Raw genomic sequence first — 16,518 nt, 5'->3', positions numbered from 1 at the left:
AAGCTGGATTTCTCTGAATGTATCTTGTTTTTTAGATCAACTTTGGACCCATGTAAATATTTTATGTACTTATAAAACAAAGTTAAACTTTAAAAAAGCAATCCCTAAAAACTGAAAGTAAAAATGAAACGAATTAACTGAACTGACAGAGAGGAATTATTTCACGTAAATTTAAAACATGGTAATTTTACCATATATCCTAGTGGGATGAACCCAAAGAGGAAAAATGAAGTTTCTAGTAGTCATATTATTAGCAATAATATATTAGTATTGTTTATATGAAAAGTATGGTATAAAGATAAAGCAGTGGGTCTCAACCAGGAGGCAATAGTGCCCCTAAGAAGATATCTGGCAATGGCCGGAGGCATTTTTGGGCTGTCACAACAACTGAGGTGGAGGGGGCTACTGGTATCTAGTAGATGAGGTTAGGGATGCTGCTGAAAATCCTACAATGCACAAGACAGCCCCCACAAGAAAGTATTGCCCAAAATGTTAACAGTGTTGAAGTTGAGAGACGCTGAGATAAAGCAAAGAAGTAATTATGATCTGTCCCTAAAAACCAAGATTTCTTTTCAGAGTAAGAGTAAAGAGATAGAAATATAAAAATCAAAGAAGCCAAGCAAAAATCCTGTAATTCTATATTTTAAATCAGAAACATCATTATGAACATCATCATTTCTCTTAAGAAAATACATAGTAGCTCTGTCCACTGAAAAGGCCAAAAAGCAATAAGCAATCAGACAACAATGAGCACAGCACACCTACCGCCCAGATTTGTGGTCTCCAGATACTATTTCCCACCAAAAGGAATCAGTTTCTTAGAGAAATGGCTGTCTCCAGGTCTGGGGCAAGAAATATGCACTTTATGCCTTGTATTGACATCTTGGATTAATGTCAAAAGGAATCAGAAGTTGGGAATTCCCTGGCAGTCCACAGGTTAGGACTCGATGCTTTCACTGCGGGGGCCTGGGTTCGATCCCTGGTCAGGGAACTAGGATCTCCCAGGCCGCGAGGCACAGCCAGAAAAAACAAAACAAAATGAAAGAAAGGATTCAGAAGTCAGTTTGAAAAGGCTACCATTGGTGAAAGATGGGACTGAAAAACAGCTACATGAATTGAAACACATCAAGTACAAGTTCATACTGATACTCATTAAAACACAGAAACTCATTCACTGGTCATCTTTCCAGAACAGTAGGGTACCAACTTATTTTGAAAACTGGCAAATAAGGGAAAGAATCAAGTATTCATCCTGCCTTTCCTGTATGAACTAACTCAGAGTAATCAAAGAGTTAATAAAAGAAGTTTCCTTTATAAATGAATTCAGCTAAATGAAGGTTTATAGAATTAGAGTATCTCCAATTTGCAACCCCTAATGCAAACAGACCTAGGCAATGATATCAATGGCTGCTAACATCACACAAAGAAAACAGACATAAATATATGCCTCAGTGTGAAAGCTCAAACCACCACGTGTGAAGCCTTCTTTCTAAAAATGAAACTGAATCCATTCAAGCCTCTAGGTCTAAACATCAGATTACAGGAAATATAGGGCACAGAGGAACATGATCAGATGACATCACAGGGACACAATCAACAAAATCCAGAACTCGGGAAATTCTTCAGGAGAAATGATCCATTTTCAATATATATATTACCAGGGAGAAAAAAGAAGTAGAAATAATCTTTTTAAATATTTAAGAGATATATCAATTAATTACAACATATGGACCATATTTATGTTATTATTTAAAGAAACTAAATGGAAAAAAGCTATGAATCAGGAACATTTGAACACTGGATGGATATTTGATGATATGTGGAGTAATTGTTAATTTTAAAGGTGTGACAATGGGATTGTAGCTTTTTAATAAATTTATTTTTTTGTATATATTTTTATTTTTGCCTGCGTTGGGTCTTCTTTGCTGCGCACGAGCTTTCTCTAGTTGCAGTGAGCAGGGGCTCCTCTTCGTTGCGGTGTGTGGGCTTCTCATTGCGGTAGCTTCTCTTGTTGCGGAGCACGAGCTCTAGGCATGCACGGGCTTCAGTAGTTGTGGCATGTGGGCTCAGTAGTTGTGGCTCGCAGGCTCTAGAGTGCAGGCTCAACAGTTGTGGCGCACGGGCTTAGTTGCTCCGCGGCATGTGGGTTCTTCCCGGACCAGGGCTCGAACCCATGTCCCCTGCATTAGCAGGTGAATTCTTAACCACTGACCCACCAGGCAAGTCCCCTGTAGCTTTTTAAAGTACTTGTTTTAGGGACTTCCCTGGCAGTCAAGTGGTTAAGACTCCGTGCTTCCACTGCAGGAGGCATGGGTTCGATCCCTGGTCAGGGAACTAAGATCCTGAATGCTGTGTGGTGAGGTCAAAAATAAATAAATAAAGTATTTGTTTTAGCTACATACTGAAATATCTAGATGAAATCCAATAACTAGAATTTGCTGCAAAATAATCAAGTGGAGTGAGAAGTGGAGGGAGTATAATTGAAACCAAAATGGCTATGACTTGATAATTAGTGAAGCTGGGTAATGAGTATACATGGGAGTTTACTATTCTCCACATTTTTATATATGTTTGAAATTTTCATAATAAAAATTGGGATAAAAGAACTATCTTAAAAATATATACATGTAGAGTTGTACAATGTCATTTCATTAGCTTCTTAAAAGGCAGTACTTTTGCTCTATCAGTAATGTGAAGTGGGGAAAAGTACTATGAACTCATATTTAAAGTGATGAACATGAGAAATAGATTGATCATGTTTAGGATAAAGATACATCTGTTTTAAGACAACCAAAGAGCTTCATAAGACATCTGGTTGACTCACAGCTTGAAGGCAATGTGGGCACAGAGAGAAATTTTAGCAGCACACGGATGTGCAATGTGAAGTCAAACACAGACAATAGTTATAAGCTGCCTATTGCACAATTAAAGTTATCACTTGTCAACATTCAAGGTAGGAAAAATCAGATCTGTTCTGTGTAACCTGGAATGTCTGGTTATTAAAGGAAAACACAACCAAACTGATTATAGAGAGAAAAGTACAATGCTTTAGTAAACCTATATAGTTATAATTTGTAACTAGACTTTTAAGTCACCCAAACAAGATTACAATTACTTTTTATATGTGCTTAAAACAAACAGTTAAGAGAATGTTACTATTAGGTCATGATAGACTGTTTATGATAATCAAGGTCCCAGAGTCTACTCTACAGATTTAAAACTAAAGAAAAACACTTTTGGACTTCCCTGGCAGTCCAGTGGTTATGACTCCACACTTCCAATGCAGGGGGAGCAGGTTCGATCCCTGATCAGGGAACTAAAATCCCATATGCCGTGCGGTGCGGCCAAAATAAAAGAAAAATAAAGAAAAACACTTTACCAAAAAGAAGATATAATCAAGCTAGACATCTCCAGAAAGCATTAAAAATATTTCAACTCTCAAACAGACTATATCAAATATGTTTCTTAAATTCTCTCTGGAGAATATGTATATAAAAAAGCAAATACCTCTATTTAAAAATATAAGTATTAAAAAATGTAAGTATTAAGCATATTTAAAGAGGGCAGACCTGCTCAGTAATAGCCACTGAAGATCCACCAGATCCATTTCAAAGCAATGAGAAACAGAAAATGGGCACTAGAAGTAGTAGCATACTGCTCCCACTTAAAAGTCTCCAAAGTATCTGGAGGTGGATTTAATCTGGGTAACTGAGGATCCAGCAGCAGCCTTTCACCAGACAACGTCAGTCTGAATGATCTTAGGTCCTGACTTCCATTCCAGTTTCCTGCTGCTAATGGAACTGGGCTCATAACCACAGCCAATTTGGCTGGAGCACTAATTCCCACTTAGCATCTGTTTTGCTAGGAATGAAAGTAGGATAGTAGAGTCTGCTCTGGAAAATATAATTGAAAACTGTTTTAAATGCTTCTATTGTCTTCATTACGAATTGAACATAAACTGTTAGTGAATTTATTTCTTAGCCTTTTTGTAACAAAATTGTGAGCAATTCTCAAAGACAAGGAGAAACTGAAAGGAAGGAAAAATGAGGAAATGCAATGAGGCAGAGGAGTCAGTACCCAACATAAGGTGGGGGAGGGCACCTTCAGCAGCACCCCCAACAAGAACTTCACAGGCTGCCTTTTAGCCTTTCAGCTAGCTTTTGGGTAGGAGTTACTAGAGCCACATCTGAGAAGATGGCATCCAACAATCAAGGCAAATTGGATGTCTTTATTGTCTCAAGTGGGTATTTTGTATTTATAAAGACTTCTTAATCCCTCCTGTACTGCTCTTCAAAATTATTCCCTAGACTTAAAAAATGAAAACAGGGCTTCCCTGGTGGTGCAGTGGTTGACAGTCCGCCTGCCGATGCAGGGGACATGGGTTCGTGCCCCGGTCCGGGAATATCCCACATGCCGCGGAGCGGCTGGGCCCGTGAGCCATGGCCGCTGAGCCTGCCCGTCCGGAGCCTGTGCTCCGCAAAGGGAGAAAGAAAACAGACTATTATTTCATCCAAAGAATTTTACTCAATATTTATTAAATGTAAGGCACTGGATTAAGCTTTAGATTTACAAAGTATCAATAATAAATCAGAGAAGGGGGAGATATTTTTTTAAATATCAAAAATGTATAACATCTTAAATGGGTTACACAATTAGATAAACTGTATGCTTTAAAAATGCAACCATTAAAGCTGATTGTTAAATATAAGATACAGCACTGTCAATGTCCTTTTGAGTTTGCAAGTGCTTATTACATTTATTAGATAAATATAATTATGTCATCTCTGGGCCAAGGATAAATCTGAGGTCCAAAGGGAAAAAAAATAGTGTATATATTTGTTTCTGGTATGGAAAAAACTTAGCTAAAGCCATTAAAAGAATGTGAAAAGGAAAAGGGGATAAGCATTGTCGACTTAAAAAAATGCACAATGTGAGAGTTTGTCTTTTTTTTTTTTTTTTGCGGTACACGGGCCTCTCACTGCTGTGGCCTCTCCCGTTGAAGAGCACAGGTTCCGGACGCGCAGGCTCAGCGGCCATGGCTCACGGGCCCAGCCGCTCCGCGGCATGTGGGATCCTCCCGGACCGGGGCAGGAACCCGCGTCCCCTGCACCGGCAGGCGGACTCTCAACCACTGCGCCACCAGGGAAGCCCGAGAGCTTTAAGTTTTATTTGGGGCAAAATAAGGACTGCAGCCCAGGAGACAGCATCCCAGGTAGCTCTGAGAAACTGCTCCAAAGAGGTAGGGGGGGAATGTCAGTATATATGTGATTTTGGTGAAGGGGGAGTATATGCAATCCAGCACAGACTTTTTTGCGGAAGGTTTCTGCTAGTCACGAAGATTAGATGTCACCATGAAGGATTTTAGTGTTTTTCTAGATATTAGGAGATAACAAGAATTGGGCTCATAAAATCAGCTCCTGAAAATATCTAACGATATATCTGAAGACCTGTTCTGCCAGTTTTTCCCGGAGCACAGAGTGCCTCATTTCTGGTCTCTACCCTGAACTCCTTTCAGGGGGTGTTGAAAATCAGCAGCTGCAGCAGCACATGATTTAGTCCTTGTAGAGGTAGATGGCAAGTGCCAATGGAAAATGCCAATTTGTAGCTAACAGCATAATCGAGCTAAAACAGTTATCTATCCTAACAGCAATACAAAATGCAATGTTCAAAATTAATAACTCAAAACACCTACTGGTCAGAAATACGGCTGTAAATTACATAAGAAACAGCTATGAGTTCAAAGCAGTTGTCTTTAGGGAAACGGAGTGGGAGCACTTTTAGTTTTAAGTCTTCTGACACTACATACTTGCCTTTTAAACTATATATTGTTTTGATTTTTTAAAAATTTAAAAACCAGAAAACCAACTGAAAGTATATTCAGAAAGCCAGAATTTCATGGTTTTCTCCTAAGACCTTGTCCTTCAAATCTCATATTTCTAAAACTATTTAATTGTTTCACTTAAGAATTACTTCCTTTTTGGGAATTCCCTGGCAGTCCAGTGGTTAGGACTCGGCACTTTCACTGACGTGGGCCCAGGTTCAATCCCTGGTCAGGGAACTAAGATCCCACAAGCCGCACGGTGCGGCCAAAAAAATAAAAATAAAAAAATAGGGGCTTCCCTGGTGGCGCAGTGGTTGGGAGTCCATCTGCCGATGCAGGGGACGTGGGTTCGTGCCCCGGTCCGGGAGGATCCTGCATGCCGCGGAGCGGCTAGGCCCGTGGGCCATGGCCGCTGAGCCTGCGTGTCCGGAGCCTGTGCCCACAACGGGAGAGGCCACAACAGTGAGAGGCCCGCGTACCGCAAAAAAAAAAAAAAAAAAAAAAAAAAAAAAAATATATATATATATATATATATATATAAAATGTATATTTATTCAGCTCCTACTATATACCAGGCATGATTCTAGGTGGTGCTTGGGATACATACTGAATAAAACAGATCCCAGCCCCTGTGGACATTACATTCTGGTGGTGCTGTTTGCTTTTCAGTTGACAGTTTTCCAACATTACTTTCAACTACTCTAAAATAATCCTTTAGTTTAGATATGATCCTGACTGTCTCATAAACATAACATGTTCACTCCACTTCTTTGTTCACACTGTAACCACCCTTCTGATTTTGGACACAGGCAGCAGTAAGCGGCAGCTTGCAGCAAGCAGTAGCAGGAAGCAAGATTTTAGTTCCGGGACAGGGAGACCTAACCACTGGACCACAGGGGCCAGCAGCTAGGGCCTGGGTCCCTGTTTCCTACCTGCCTTGTCAGGAAAGAATTCAGGCAAGGAGGCAAAAGGTAAAGAGAAAAGCAAGAAGTTTATTGGAAAAACAAAGTACATGCGGAAAGACGCATGGGCAAACTCAGAGAAGAGTCGCACCCTCGGGAAGTTTAAATCCTTTATAAGGGGGCAGTCTTCCAGGTCTTTGTCTTCTTTTGACCAATAGTAGTGCTTTGAGCCCATGCCTAATTTGCTTCTGGACCCTCCCCTGGATGCGCACGCACCCCTAAGTTAAGGTGGAGCCCACCAAGAAGGCCTCTGGGAGGAGATAGCAGGACTTACTATGGTCTGGCATCCCCTGCCTTTTTGACCCCATGAAGGCTTTTGCACATGCGTAATGTCTCCCTTGTCCCAAGGATGGGAAGTGTATGACCTCTTGATCCTTTAATAGGGTTTAGTCCCACTCTGTCCCTGCCATAAAAATGCCCAGTGTCTGGTTATTTACCCTATTCCTGTTGCTGGTTTTTATAACGAGGTGCAGATCTTGAAATATAGACAGGAGTCCGGTCATAGATATGTAGTCCTGGAGCCCGTTTGTCTCTTGCTTCAGGAAGTGTAAACAGGGGGCTGGTAATGAATATCCAGCTTGGAGCCCATCTTCTTCTCACCCCAGGAGGTGTGAACAGGAGGCCAGTTGTAAACGCCTAGCCTGGAGCCCATCTATCTCCAGCCTCACTTCCAGGCATTCAAATCTAAATTATCCTTCAAGTCCCAGCTCAAGATCTACTTCTACTGTAAAGGTGAAATAGTAAACCCTTACTAGTAATCCTCTCCTAAAGCATTTAGATTTCTGGCATTTAAATCATATTGTCTGATATTATTTACTATTGTTTCTTTTAGCTCTACTAGATCCAAGATCCTTGAAGACAGGTATCACAACTTACACATTTCCTGTTTCTTCCGTAGTGCTTAGCAAGTGCAAAACAAGGACTAGCCATCCTTAGAGTATCTCACTATGTTTCCTGTTAATAGGTTATTGTTCTCTAGCAAATTACTAATGTTTTTCATCATTTCGTAGCTATAAGCTACTGATAATTGTTTTTACTTGTTTCATGACAGCAAAAGAATGAAGAACAGACCCTGGATTCAAAGTATCCTGTACTGGAATACTGGCTACATCATTTTGTTTGTTTGTTTGTTTTTGTGGCTACATCATTTTTGAGCTTAAGTGTTGTTATTTAACTTCTCTAAGTCCTAGTTGCCTAACTTGTAACTTGGAAATAATTATCCTCCTAAGAAGGTTGTTTTGAGAACAAAAGAAATACAATAATGTTATGCTCCCTTCTCTTTTCCCAGCCCACAATCATAACCTCTGTTACAAGGACTTATGGTAAGAAAACACCTTCAGACTTAAGTCTCAAAAGTTTTAATTTGGGGACTTCCCTGGTGGTCCAGTGGTAAAGAATCTGCCTTCCAATGCAGGGGACGTGGGTTCAATCCCTTGTCAGGAAACTAAGATACCACATGCCGCGAGGCAACTAAGCCCACGTGCCACTACTGTGCTCGTGCATCTCAGTGAGAGAGCCCACATGCCCTGGAGCCTGTGCGCCACAACCAGAGAGAGAAAACCTGCATGCCATAACTGGAGAGAAGCCCGTGCGCTGCAACTAGAGAGAAACCTGAGCAGACCTGCGCTGTATCGAAAAGGATCCCGCATGCCTCAACAAAGATCCCGTGTGCCACAACTAAGACCTGACGCAGCCAAAAAAAAATTAAGGAAAATAAATAAAAACTCAAAAAAAGAACTAAAAAAAATTTTTTTAATAATAATTTTTTAAAAGTTTTAATTTTGACATGGCTATGAAATTTTACTTTTGATTTCACTAATTAAACAACATTTGTATATTTACTGAACCTCCCACCACTGTGTATAAAGCACTGGTTTACAACTAATGATAGGAGAGTCAATAGGACAGACACAGTATCTATCACCAGGGAGTTTACAGACTAACAAGGAAAAACATACTGAATGTTTATCCTTGGCATAGAATTATGAAGTAAAAACTCATTCTATAATGGACATAAAGTCACCATTATTTTAGGTATTTCCTACCATAAATCAGTAATATGGAAATGGACCATGTAAAATTTGTATCTATTGAGTGTCTACAATCATCAGTCATGTGACACGAATGAACCTAAGTCGTTGTGTACTGTATGTAGAGAATAAAGAAGCCATCTGACAAATATCTTAGTTACCAGTATGAGGCTGGGCATCAGAATGGACAGATGAACAGAATTTCCTTCATTTTGCTTCAGTTTACTTCTAATCAGTACCACTACCATCTTACATTTGTACTGTACATCAGTTTACTCAACACCTTCTCAAATATTATCTCACTTACTCCCAACAACTGCAGTAATAAAATCAGTCAGGAACCAGAGTAGACTGAGCTTTTTGGAACATATCGATCGACTGAAAGGAAAATTCAGTCAAAATAGATTTAGACTACTAAGAAATGTAGTCTTTTAAATGTATACATTAAAATTTGAAAGAAAAACTTGCATATTACAAATTTTACTTATTTTTATAAACATACACTATGGGCTATTTTCTTTAAGATTATGGATTTACATCAAGATATTATGCCACTAGGCCTGCTATGTAGAAGCTGAAGTTTCTCTTTAAAGAAACCATTGGATCACCTTTCAGTTACATCTTCTATGGAATAGGATTAGGCTTCCAAGAGCAAACTATGGGAGCATCAGATCAAACACTTTAAAAGACAGTTTATTTGTATATTTTGTGAATTCTAGTTTATTAACTATTATGTATACAACAAAAAAATGAAATCTTTTGGGAAGTTTCAGCTTATCTTAGCTGTAATTGCAGTAATGAAGAAAATACATTTTTGTTGTCTTCTAGAAAAAATTGTTAATAAGGGAGTTATATGCTCCCAAAGACCAAAGTGATAGTGACAAAAGTAATTTAAATGAGAAAATCCTAGAAGGTGAAATTTCTGCAGAAACTGTTAAGGTTGCTGAGTCAGCCATCCTCTTGACACCAAGATGTTCGCATTTCAGAATGGGCTCCATACTGAAATGTTATTTACCTTGCAAAACCCATCTCAAATACAATCTCAAGAAAACCTTCCATAATTCCTCCAAAAGGCATGAATATAGAATTGCTAACACAGCAAGGAGAGATCAGTTATGTACTCTTGGTGTTACTGAGTCCAAGCTCGCTCTGCTTGCCACACAACTGGCCAAAATCGGAGACGAGGTGCTGAGGCAAGGAATACGACTTTATTCGGAAAGCCGGAAGACCAAGAAGGTGGCAGATAAGTGTCTCTGAAAAACCATCTTCCAGGGGTGTGGATGCCAGTTTCTTTTATAGCACAGAGAGGGGGAGGAGATGAGGAAGTAAAGTAAAAAGGCCATAAGTTTTGCAAATATCCCCTGGCATGGCCAGCCTGGAGGAGAGGATGTGTTAATTTCTTCTTTCTTGTGGCCATCCACAGGTGGAACAGGGTCCAGATGTTTCCCTGAACAAAGTCACTTTGGTTTAACCTTCAGGCAGAGGGTCAGGGTTCCCCCAGGCAGGGCGTTATGTATACACACTATCCTTTTAGTGAACAAAAGCAGCAGAAAGCAAAGGTTACAGAAACGGATCCAACATGGAGTCCAATTTGGCTCTTCCCTGTTACATTAGAATTTCCCCCACCATCACAGCCACAAACCTAGTCCCAGCGACCATCTCTGGGTGGTTTCCCCACATCCATTCTTGTCCCCATTCAATTCAGTGTCTACACAGGAGTCAGGGTGACCTTTTTGATTAAGATACAAATTTGACTGTGTAACTTCCTTGCTTAAAATCTTTCAGGGACCTTCCACTACTCTTCAAATAAAGTCTAAATCCTTTGGATAACATGACAGGGGAGTTCACTGCAATGTCCTCTCACTACATTTGAGTGGTTTGAAAACTTCCCTATAAAAGTTTAAAGAAAGAAAAGAAAAAGCTGGTCCTAAATCCTTAACATTGTTTAAAAGGCCCCATATCATCTCTGGGGCCCTAACCACAGCCCCCTTTCGCTTTCCACACTCTTTCCAACTGCTCTGACCTTCAGTTCCCAAAACCTTCCCAAGCCTCTGTGGAACGGGTTTCCTTTACCTGGACCTTTCTTCCCTCATTTGGGAGTCACCTTCATCTAATTCCTACTTACCCGTAATATCTTGAGTGCAAAGATTACTTTTCCTAGGGAAACTTTAACTGATTTCTTCAGCTGGGATATGTACCCCAATTATACGCTCACAACACCCTACATTCTTCCTTTTTAGCTTCTAAGTAGACTGGCATTCACTTGTGTGGTTACTTGTGTCCTCCAATGACAATGTAAAGTCTTTAAAAGCAAAAACCTATAATGGTCACCATCATATCGTTAGTACTCAGCACACAACAGGTACTAAAAACACTCGGATGATAAACTAGGTAATTAACATTAAATATTAAGTAATTAAAGTATGCATGTAAAGTATTTACCACACGCAGGGCTAAGAGTCAGTGCTCAACGCGTTGTAGTTTTTGCCTTGCATCACTGTTTGTGTGCTTAATCACTCCCGCCATCCTGCACATAATTCTTATTCATTTTTGGATTCCATCAGTGCCTCGCTCTAACTTCAGTGTTACACATACGTGCTCAACATTCAGTGGATTTAACTGCTTTTTAAATCAATATGACTTTCAGCATATTTACACATAAGACACATCAACTTTTAAAGTTTCCCATTAAAACTAAAGTATCAATATAATTAAAAACCTTATCAACAGTCCAAAAACACACTTGAGCTATGACTACGAAGTGAAGAAGCTGGTTTTCACGTCGCTTATACAATCTGTCACACTTTACAATTCCACATTGACATAAACACAGACTGTCAATTTCCTATCTTTATTATTACTTTTTTTCTTTTTTGCGGTACGCGGGCCTCTCACTGTTGTGGCCTCTCCCGTTGCGGAGCACAGGCTCCGGACGCGCAGGCTCAGCGGCCACGGCTCACGGGCCCAGCCGCTCCGCGGCATGTGGGATCTTCCAGGACCGGGGCACGAACCCGTGTCCCCTGCATCGGCAGGCGGACTCTCAACCACTGCGCCACCAGGGAAGCCCTACTATTACTTCTTTTAAATTTACTTTTTTGGTCGCCTTTCAGCATGCGGGATGTTAGTTCCCCCGACTAGAGGAGGAACCCGCGCCCCTTAAAGGGAAGCGCGGAATCTTAACCACTGGACCGCCAGGGAAGTCCCACCTGTCTTTATTTTCTGTGATCTCGAATAAGTACGAAGGAAGCAACGCTGGATGCCACACTAACGTTCGTCATTGCTAACAAGTAACAAACTGCAAATAAAAATCGGACACAGAAAAAAAGAAATTAAATATAAAACAGAGACCATCTAGCCTACAAAAGTGAGCTGCGGGAGGCAGCTAATGAAGTTACCGAAGAAATGTCCACCCCAAACAGACATGCTCTGGATTTCTGTACTGCACTTCTGCATTTTGAGATTAGAGAACTCGAAGTTTCCGAGCGCTCGCAGAGAGAGAAAACCACCGTGGCGCTTTCCCGGAGTCCGCCGCTCGGGAAAGCCGCGCCTCACCTGCGCTGACCAGGAGTCCCGCCCCGGCCGTCGCGCGACTGTGCCCTTTCGGGGTCACAGACGCGAGCACCGAAACCGAGACAAAGACCGGGTGCGGCGACTCGGCCCGACCCAACGACCGCCACCGCCCCGCCCGGGAAGCGCCCGCCCACCCCCGGCGGCCGGCCCAGGAGCGCGGCGCGGCCCCAGGAAACTCACCTCCGGGCGCGGCCGCTGGAGGGGGCCCCGCCGCGCCGTCGCCTCGCGGCCTCGTCCTCAATTCGCTCAGGGACCGCGGGCGCCGCCGCCGCCCCTCACACCGGGAGCACTACTGTCCCCAGACCCTCTCAAGCTCGGCTGCCGCGCCGCTGCGACCCTGCGCGCCTCCCTCGGTCACTGCCGCCCGGCGCCGAGGACGCGCCGAGGCCGGCTCTGCGCAGACCCGAGAGCGCGCGCGGGGCCGCGGGGGCCGCGCGGGGGCGCGCGGGGGCGGGGCTGGCGGCGCCGGCCGCTTCGGGCCGCAGCGTTACCCGCGCGAATGGCGGCCGCCGCTTTCTTCCCGTGGGCGCTGCTGCTCCTTGCCTCTTCACCCGACGCGGGAAATGCAGAGAGCTACCTACCTGAGAACCCAGCATCAACTTACCTCCCTACGTCGTCAGCCGCTGATTGAATCCGTGGAGAGATTTACCTGCATTCTGACCATGTTGAACTTCACCTGAGACCTGTGATTCTGGAAAGCGAAGGTTAAAAAAAAATTCTCCCATCCTTTCATGCCCCTGAAAGGGCTGACAGCAAGGAAGAAACCACCCTTCCCCACGTGGTTTAGATAAGACTCAGGGATGCCCCCTTGTTTACCTATGACAAGGTCAGACATAGACCCTCCAAATGCCCTTTTTTTTTTTTTGCCTCATAAATGATTAGCTTTACTTATTGTTCTCACTGACCAATCTGGACAAAATACCAGCTACCTTGTTTTGACCAAACTTAAGCTTCTCTCCTTCCTCCAGGCTCCTAAACTTTGACCCACCCTAATCCTGATCCAGCGTACAAGCCCTCCTTCACCATCACTCCTGAAAAATAGGCTGACCTCCATGTAAACCACTCTGATCTGCCACGCGATCACTGCCACCTCCACCCACCCATTCCACTGTGCCCCACACCCAGTTCTTTGTAGCCTTTGTTCGCTCCTCCCTATACAAGAAGGGCCATTTTCTGTCTGACCTTGGAGACAGTTGCAGACTTCACGGTCATAGCCTTGCCCTGTAGCGATGGTTGTTGCCTCATCCCCCAAACCCCATTGCAGTAGTTCCTTTTCCTCTTCTTGGAATAAACCTTTCCAATAAAGTCTCTCTTTATCTAAATCCAGGATTTTTTTTTTTTTGACAATTGAACATTCTCCCCATTGTAATTGTCCTCCAGCCTTATTTCAGTAGTCTTCCCCCTCCCCCCAATAATCCTTTCAAATATAATCTCTATTTCATATTTGTTTTTACGTGAGTTTTTTTTTTACATAAATACTTGGACAAAACATTTATTATTGTAAACTAAGGGACATTTGTTACAGCAGGAATATTCTACTGGGTTAGGCAGTTCAGTGAAAGGTGCATCCTTTGTTCCTTTGTTCCTCCCTCCCTCCCTTCCTTCCTATTTCTTTCTGTCTCTATCTCTCTCTCTCCCTTTCTATCTCTCTCCCTCTCTATCTTTTTCTTCCTTTTTTCCTTTTTTTTAAAAAAATAAATCTTGGAATATACTTGCTTCACAATACTGTGTTAGTTTCTGTTGCACAACAAAGGAAATCAGCCATATGCATACACATGTCCCCATATTGCCTCCCTTCCAGCCTCCCTATCCCACCCCTCTAGGGCATCGCACAGAGCCCATCTCCCTTTTACTTGATAGTTTTTAGTGCTGGAATTCAGATTGATACTGGGCCTCACCTACAGGCCCCTGTCATCCCCACACAGGTAAAGGCACCCTCTGAGTCTTTTGAACTCTTCTTTACGAGAGCAATTCTGGGATCCCGTGGTGAGTTCAGCTTCAAACCAGTTCTCCAGAAATCTTGTCTGTTGAAGCCACTGGTAAGGAGTTACTTTGATTCCTTAGGGCAAAGAGACTTTTCTATGAATGGCCTTGATGTGAGGCCTCTTCTTTTTCCTGTTCTTTTTTGTCCCAGGACCATTTGATAAAGAGAGGACTCTTCCCTGGTCAAAAATCAACTGACCCTAGATATGTTGGTTTATTTCTGGACTCAAAATTCTGTTCCATTTATCTATATGTCTGTCCTTACACCTGTGCTGTTATCCAATGGGGGTTCTGCTGCTTGCCGCTTACAAAGTCAGTTACATACTCACAAATGTTGGTAGTGTAAGGAACGGCACCAAGAAACGGAGGAGAGCTTAAACAAGCTTTACTTGGGCCCGCTCCTGGGCGAGGTTCACTGGTCCGAGAGAAAGGGGCCAGAGAAGTCGCGCCCGGGCGAGGGTTTGGGCAGAATTTATAGGGGAAGAAGGGAAAGGGGTGTGGTGAATCCGAGAGGGCGCAGGTTATTCCTTATTTGGTGGTCTCTTGGCAATATCCAGTGCCGGTTGCATCCGTCTTGGGATCGTTAGTCTCGCCCCTCGAAAGGCGGGAAGGCTGCTCCGGGTGGAAAGTCTCCAGGTCAGTTCCTAGAACTGGGTGGTCCGGAAAGTCTCCACGTCAGTTTCTGGAAGTGGGTGGTCCGGAAAGTTTCGGTCTGATGCAACCTGTGAGTCTGATTGCGTTCCCCTGCCTCGGGCCAGTTGGCCTTACAGGTAGCAGAGGAAAGGTGCCTCTAATCAGAATGCTGGGCACTTCCCTGGTGGCACAGTGGTTAGGAATCCGCCTGCCAATTCAGGGGACACGGGTTTGAGCCCTGGTCCGTGAAAATTCCACATGCCATGGAGCAACTAAGCCCGAGAGCCACAACTACTGATCCTGCGCTCTAGAGCCCGTGAGCCACAACTACTGAGCACACGTGCCACAACTACTGAAGCCTGCATGCCTAGAGCCTGTGCTCCTCAACAAGAGAAGCTACTGCAATGAGAAGCCCACGCACCACAACGAAGAGTAGCCCCACTCACCGCAACTAGAGAAAACCTGCGTGCAATAATGAAGACCCAATGCAACCAACAATAAAATAAATAAATAATAAATGAATTTATTAAAACAAAAATCAGAATGCTGGCAATCTGGGGTGATGGTGGACTCAAGGTCCCCGAAAAACCACCTCCGAAAATTCTGCTCAGCCATGAAAGTTTTAAAGGGAAGGAGAGAAGTAATCTCAGTTAATCATTGCGATATGGGGTCAGAGTCGTTGCCATCCCCCACCTGTCTGCAGGCTCGTTGACTTCTTGTGATCTTCCTCTAGATGTTATACAGCTTGGTTCACACAGTTTGGTCACACAGTTTGTGCGGGAGATTACTGAAGGGGAAGCTAGGGGAGAGATTTGGTCATCTGTTAATTACTTATTCTTCATTTCGACTTCTTTGATCTATGGAAAGAACTGACAAGTTAGGCAAAGTATTGTGTGATTAAAAGATTTGAAAGGTGTGTGTGGGCCAGAGATGAGTAGAGCATGGGGGTTAAAAATTAGTTATACTATAGCTTTGCTAAAATGACAAGAAAAGGGGCTTTCTGCTGAGGGTGATCTCCTGCAAAGAGCTGCTTACAGTACCATAATGTTTTTTTTTTTTTTAAGATGTTGGGGGTAGGAGTTTAGTAATTTATTTATTTATTTTTGCTGTGTTGGGTCTTCGTTTCTGTGCGACGGCTTTCTCTAGTTGTGGCAAGCGGGGGCCACTCTTCATCACGGTGTGCGGGCCTCTCACTATCGCAGCCTCTCTTGTCGCAGAGCACAGGCTCCAGACGCGCAGGCTCAGTAGTTGTGGCTCACGGGCCTAGTTGCTCTGTGGCATGTGGGATCCTCCCAGATCAGGGCTCGGACCCGTGTCCCCTGCATTAGCAGGCAGATTCTCAACCACTGTGCCACCAGGGAAGCCCCCCATAATGTTTTAATTACTGTAGCTTTATAGTAGGTTTTTAAATCAGGAAGTGTGAGTCCTCCAACTTTGTTCTTTTTAAAAATTGTTTTGGTTATTCCAGGTCCCTTGCAATTTAAGACCAGCTCTTTCTTTTCTGTAAAAAAAAAAAAAA

General features: G+C 43.0%; 1 protein-coding gene across 4 annotated transcripts in view; it reads right to left on the bottom strand.

Annotated features, from left to right (window-relative positions):
* The window catches only part of UBXN2A (UBX domain protein 2A), a 40,125-nt gene extending 27,373 nt beyond the window's left edge, over positions 1 to 12,752 (bottom strand). For all 4 annotated transcript variants that reach the window (XM_082671823.1, XM_082671820.1, XM_082671821.1 and 1 more), the window contains exon 1: positions 12,564 to 12,752. The gene's annotated coding sequence lies outside the window, so the exon portion shown is untranslated. The remainder of the gene's footprint in view (positions 1 to 12,563) is intronic.
* Positions 12,753 to 16,518: the final 3,766 nt, after the last annotated feature.

This window comes from Grampus griseus, assembly GCF_964374135.1.
Source record: "Grampus griseus genome assembly, chromosome: 15".
Taxonomy (NCBI): Eukaryota; Metazoa; Chordata; class Mammalia; order Artiodactyla; family Delphinidae; genus Grampus; species Grampus griseus.
The sequence above is the reverse complement of the archived record's forward strand: the minus strand, read 5'-3'. Positions and strand labels throughout refer to the sequence as shown.